General features: G+C 45.0%; 1 long non-coding RNA gene across 1 annotated transcript; it reads right to left on the bottom strand.

Annotated features, from left to right (window-relative positions):
• Window positions 1-299: 299 nt before the first annotated feature.
• LOC103217124 (uncharacterized) lies at window positions 300-1,519 on the bottom strand. Its single transcript, XR_012094190.1, has 2 exons — window positions 1,162-1,519; window positions 300-1,014 (listed from the first exon to the last, which is right to left on the bottom strand). It is a non-coding gene; the product is annotated as an uncharacterized lncRNA (long non-coding RNA).
• Window positions 1,520-6,502: the final 4,983 nt, after the last annotated feature.

Below are 6,502 nucleotides of genomic sequence, written 5' to 3' on the forward strand. Positions count from 1 at the left end.
ATTCATTTTGCTGTTCAGAGAGTCATTAAGTTCCTCCCAGAATATATGTGATTGATATCCCTGGAGGTGAAAGGCTAAAGGAACCATATGGCAACATGTTGCATTCCGTATGCTATCTGCCCATCCGTGCTTAAGCTGTCATTAGCAACATCTGTACCTTACGGAAATCCAGCTGCGCCGACGACGGCTGACAGAATTGTACTTGGGGGGGAAATCTAGCTTAGCGCCATTAACTTGAGACTTAGAGTCTATCTACCAGGACGGATGGAAGCTTTCACAATTAGACGAGACGACACAAATGCTTTATTAAAGTTTAATTTTGAACTCTCAATTAGCGAAAGTGCATTACAAATCGATTGTAATTTCCTAGAAGGTACAGCAAGTTCTCTGCCTGCCTGCCACGTGAGAGACGCTCCAGAGCAAGCTTCCCCAGCTCCCGGCAGCAGAAAGGGGATGGTTCAGAGCCGGTCTCCGTATCCCAGGAAGTCCCTAAAATCCGCGCCAGCCCCTCCTCCCGCAGGGCGGGGGCGTCCACGGCGCGAACCCGCCAGAGATGTAGGGGGAAGTGTGGGGGGCTGGTCCGCAGCCTTCGAGGGGTGGGGCGACAGGAGGGAGCGGCCGGGGGAGGAGAGGCAGGCAGGCGGGCGGCGGGAGAGGGGCCTGTATTATCTCGGCTTCTCGGGAGGAGCCTCATCTAGTCAGTCACGCAGGAGAAGTTTCTCTTTCGCTCTTCGCGCTACACACCCAGGTTGGCTTCCAGCGCGCAGGCAAGGGGGGCGAAGGAGGGGGGACCGGAGTCCCGGAAGGGCAGCCCGGCGTTCACACCCACCCCTACTCCCCTCCTCCCGACCCAAACAAAGCCCCCCGACTCTAAGTCCAGGATACGTTACCTGCCCGGCGCTCCCGGCCCCTCCGTCACCGCATCCCCAGCTGGACGCGCGTGGTACGGGTCCCGCTCCCCGGGGCTCACAAAGTGGTCGCCCCCGGCTGGATAGATCCCCCTCTCTCGACATACTGGGGCAGTTTTTGGGATAGAGGGAACACGGGAAGTGAAACCGGAGGCTGGGGCAAGGGGAACTTACAGATAAAATAGAAAAAAAAAAAAAAAAAAAAAAGCCCACAGGGCCCGGGTCCCGACCCGGGGCGAAAGAGGCCAGTTACCTTTCGGGGGCTCGCGGCCGACAGAGAGGGGAGCCGGGGAGTCTCCCGCCCCCCTCCCTCGGCCCCCGGCGGCGACAGCAGCTGCACACACAGAAGCCCATTGTCGCCTGCGCCCGGCGCGCAGCCCCGCGGACTCGGCCCCGCGGCCAAGCGCGTCAGCGGCCCCGTCAGCCGGGCCGGGCTCCGTGACGCGCGCGCAGCCCGCGCTATAAATAACCAGCCGCCGGGCGGCTCGGGCGGCTTTCCAGTGACGCCGGGGCCGAGGCGCGGGAGGAGGAGGGCGAAAGGAAACAATAAAACCGCCCGCCAGCCTCCCAAGCCTCCCTCCTCCCTTCCCGGGCCGCCCGCGGCCCTTCGCGCCGCGCTTCTCTTTCCCCGCCCCGGCCCGCCCTGCGGGGAGCGCAGCTCGCGGGTGGGAAGGAGCCAGGCGTGCCGGCATCCCCGAGTGCTGCCGGGGCCTCGGGCGGGAGGGGTGTTCCACGCATCCGGGGATGGCGAGGTGGGAACTTGGCGACAAGTTTAGCGAGGGCATCGCTGTGTTCCTTTCTAGTCGAGTTAAAATGACCCGATGCTTTTCCCGCTTTTCCCTATTCTAGTACAGGTCTGATGTGTTTTTGTGGTAGTAAGTCCTCAACCGAAAATAAAAGTGAAAAACCTGTCGTCTGCAAGGTCAGCATTATCTAGGTTTTTGTGGGGCCAGGCTTGCATTAGTGTTTTCATTCGGGGTGTTGGATTATAGAAAGGGTGCCCCGTGGAAGCAGCGCGGGCATGGGTTCCAGGACCCACGATGTCAGCTCCGGTGCATTTTACAGGTCTTTTTGCCGTAGAACTTAGCGTAGGCCTGAAACACGGCATAAATGAACTTTCTAAAAGTCGATTTTCTCAACGTTAAAGAGATTACGTTTTAACTATGAACTTTAATAAAGGCTCCCACTTAAAGGGGGCTTTCTCTGTAGGAAAGTATTCATATTTTTCTGGAGACTTTCATTGCTACCTTCCATACTCAGGCAATTCTGTCACACACCCTGACACTTGTCCTACTCATTAAGGTAGCCATATACAACTGGAGGCAGTCTCTTTTCTTGGGACCATCAATTAGTAGACTATAAAACTGTATTTCGTCTTAAGCGAAATGTCTCAGCTATATGAACATATTTTCTGAGGTGCTGATATAGATATAAATTTGCAGATGCAAGCAAGCTGTTGCAGTGACTTGCATGGGTAGGGTGAGTTACTAGTGTTGGAGGAAGTAGTTCTTAGTTCTCTAGTGAGGCAAAGTGGTATAGTAGAAGGTTCTCTGAGCTGGGGTTTAGAAGATCAAGAAATTTGAGTTTTAATTATGACTTCACTGTACTTTTCTGTGCCACCTTGCAGAAACCATGGCCTTTCTCTGCCGCACTTTCTTCATTAAAATTAAGGACTGACAGTTCCTTTTCTACACTAACATTCTAGGATGTTAAAGGATATTGTGTCCAGGGATAAAGTTTTATCAAACAAACATAAGCACCCAGTGTCTCATGGGAGACAGGTAACAAATGTAGATAAATTTGGTATTCTGACATTTTAAAATTTTGTACATCTTAAAATATATTAGGGCCACTTCAGGAAAAGAACAAATTAAAATATACCATTAAAACTATTTTAAAAGGAAAAAATAGTTGTCACAGTCTGCCTCATTTACAGGACAGCAGACATATTTACAATCTAATGATGTCACAGGCCCTTTCCAACACCACGTTTTCTCATGTGAGCAAATGGATTATGGGTAGCAAAATGCAATGAGACCACTTTCTCCAATTTTGCTCCCATTTCTGGTTTGTGTAGTTTTTAAAAGGAATGTTTCCGTTGAAAGACACTGAATTGTTTATCACTAAGTGGTGTTATTGAGACAAGGGAAAGTTTTCTGATTTATCTTATCAGTCAGAATATGCTTTATTCTTTTTTCTTCAGGTTGGTGAACGCAGAAAACATAAAAGTGGCAAAAACAAGTTTAGAGCCAAAACATTTGCTTCACATAGACACCACCAAAGTGTGATCACAACGAAAAGTTAACCAATATTTTTCCAGTTCCAAAAACACATCTGTCTCTCTTTCCCATAAAATGTTTGATATGTCTGATTTAACTTAGCCTTAAGGTTCTTTCTTCTGCTCCTTATAAAGAGGTATTTTTCTTTCACTGCTATTTCCCTGAAACACTGAACTTCTCTCATAATTTTAAATTAAAGCCTTTTTGCTTACTTCTTATCCCTTTTTAACGTGATCAGTTCCATTTTCCATTATCCCTGCCCTTAAAATTTTAATAGAATGAGAACTAGCATATACTGGCAAAATTTGAAACATGCCCAATTTTAGAGGGGAGGGAGGAAACAAGGTTAGCTTTAGAACCAGTAGAAATACAGTAAAACAACCAGTTTCCTCAAAACAAACAAGACCAAAAAAAATCATAACAAAATTTGTGAAATAGGGGACTGAAAATATGGAAGATTTTTTTCTGGATCTCATTGATAACATAAAGCTTGTTACAATTTTTCAAACATAGTGAATGTTTTAGAATGTGAACATTTCCCAATCTTCTGAAGTTTCTGTCTACCTGAGGTTAAATCCTTTGAAAGACTCCTCTACAGCAACAGTATTGAAGAATTTATTAGAGAAACTACAGTGAACTCTTGCCTTATTACTCAGTTAATCCTGATCTATATTTAGAGAGAGGTGCCAGCCAGGTTGAGGCTTCAAAGGAATGAGCACAAATATTTACCATGTCCTGTGCAGTAGAGTTTTGGTGATTGAAATGAAAATTCATCTTGGAAAATATCACTGAAGTTATAGTATAAGCAAATCTCAGCAACCTTCAAATGGATAAATAGAAGGTTAACAAGAAAAGTGATGAGGGATTCTCAGTATTCCAAATGAAAGAAAAGGGACAACTCAGATTTAGGAGTAGGAGCCTTGTTCATTTAAAAGGCCAATACATTCAGGCAGGCAGTGTCTTAAAAAGAAGGTTGACTAAATTCAAGAAAATTACAGGGCTCCCAACATCAGTTAAAAATGTGAACATGTACACATATAACCAGCCCTTCTGACAAGGCTGTCCTTATTTTAATGGGTAAATGCCTCAAGCTGCCCAGACTTTGGTATCCCATTGATGGGAGTCACTGCAAACAACTTTGTTGTTCTAGTATAAATTATCAACCTCCAACTAGGATTTGTTAACTATGAATTTTTAAAAATCCTTTGTGTGGGTTTAGGGTCCTAGACTTGTCTGCCCTGGAGTTCATCCCTGGTTCTTCTTTCCCCTCCTCTGGTCCATATCACAGGGACGCTAATCCCTGCAAGCTGCATTTCCAAGCTTCCTTGCCAACTGGTTGCCAGCTGGGTTTGAATGGGAAGCTGGAGGAGGACAGTGGAGAGCTGGAGGGTGGGAAAAGCTAGGATGTTCCCCGCCACACTGCCACACTCCGGCTCCGGCCAAGTGACCCATGACCTCTGACCCTGTGCCCCGGTATCACAGCCTCTTTCCTTTAATGTTCTATTTTGGAGTCATAGTGGCTTCATCCTTTTGAAAATAACTGTCCCTTTTTTGGTTTCTTAGCTCTGTTTCCACCTGTTTTACAAATTTATTGAATTAAATTATCCCTATGTTAAATACTCAGAGCAGTTTCTGTTCTGATTGGAGCCTGAATCCATATATCCCTTTGACAGGCATTACTGGACCGTATACATGGAAAATTCAGTCATTCCTTGAATTCCTTTTACTAGGAATTCTTTTTTTAAAATGTGCTACTTAGAAGTGCTAATAAAGGGTTCAGTCCTTAGAAAAACAGGATAAAACCTAATACACTTTAAAAAGTCAATTTCTCATGGGCATAATATTAAAATTATAAACACAAAATATTACATAACTTCACATAAGTCAGAACAGGGCAAATACATAGCTGAGGCTGAGACATAAATTTCACGCCAATAAGAAGGGTGGCATATAATACCTGTCAAGGCTTAATTTACATCACACATTTGTGAGGCCTACTCATTCACTAGCTTGTTTGCCAATGGTCTCCGCCTCCTCAGATCTTACAAGAGAGAAGGAGAGAGAGAGAAAGAAAAAAACACCTACATTACTAATTTGAAACACTATTATATATGTGATTCCTTGGAATAATATTTTGAAATCTATATCATGTCTGTATTTTTCTTCTCCCTATATTTTCTGCGATTGCTTCTCTCCTCCCTCTCTACCCCTGTAAGCAGATCTCCTGCTGGGTGTTCACTGTCCCAAGAAGAGGTAAAAGTAAGTGCATACAAAAATGGTCTATGAATATTTCTGGCTTTGTTTTATAAAATCCTAAATTCTTAAGAAAAAGAATCCAAAGTATCTGGAAGAAGCTTCAAAGGGGAAAATGTTTTTCTGAAACTGTAAAAAGGATCTCCATGGGCACGTACAAGGGGACAGAGACAGAATGATTAGGTTTCCTGAGGGAGAAACAAGGAACTAGAAGCTGATATTGGGGAAGTAGCCCAAGAAAGAAGAGGCCCGGGGTAGACTTAACAAAGGAATCCCAAGAGGTTGTGGTTTTAGCATCCAGGTGTGTCACGGGAAGACAAATCATCACACAAATACTACCTAGACCTCACTCGTCTGTACTAGAGATTGCACTCGTTCTTCTTTCCATTGACTGGTCTTCACCCCCGGGAGCCAAAGTGACTGGTCAGGACTTGTACGGGAGCCATCAGGAGGGATCTCTGTATTTCTTTGTTCTCTGTACTTGAACAAATGTAAATTGCCACCACAGGGCACGAGCCTGCTGGAGAACAGTGCCAACACGGAGAAAATGGATCCAAGAGATGAAGATGGATAAACTGGGTGCTGAAGACCTTTGAGCTATTTTGGAGCTAGACTGATCACTGGACTCTCAAATCATATGAGTAAATTTGTTCTGTTTTAGGTGAAGTTAGCTTGGATTGAATTTTCTGTCATTTGAAATGGAAAGAATCCTAATTAATACACTAGCCTCTAATACCTGTTCAAAGCCTTAGTGGGGCATAGTAAGTACAGAACTTACCTGTTGACCAATATCGGTGCATACACATATGATACCAATTTATTAACTTTACTGCTACTGGGCCAAGGAAAGGGAGTTGTAATATTATCACACATGTGGCATGTCAGAATCAAATTGGAGTACCCACTTTTGTTTAAACTTCCAGGGAGGATGGAACTCTTCTTACCACAGACATATTAAACTCTCTTATCACCACTACAGAAAATTCAGCAGTCAAAGCAGGAGACATGAAACATAAAAGGCTTTGTTCCCTGTATATCTTCCACCGTTTTATTGCTGCACCT

This window comes from Chlorocebus sabaeus, chromosome 10 (genome assembly GCF_047675955.1).
Source record: "Chlorocebus sabaeus isolate Y175 chromosome 10, mChlSab1.0.hap1, whole genome shotgun sequence".
NCBI lineage: Eukaryota > Metazoa > Chordata > Mammalia > Primates > Cercopithecidae > Chlorocebus > Chlorocebus sabaeus.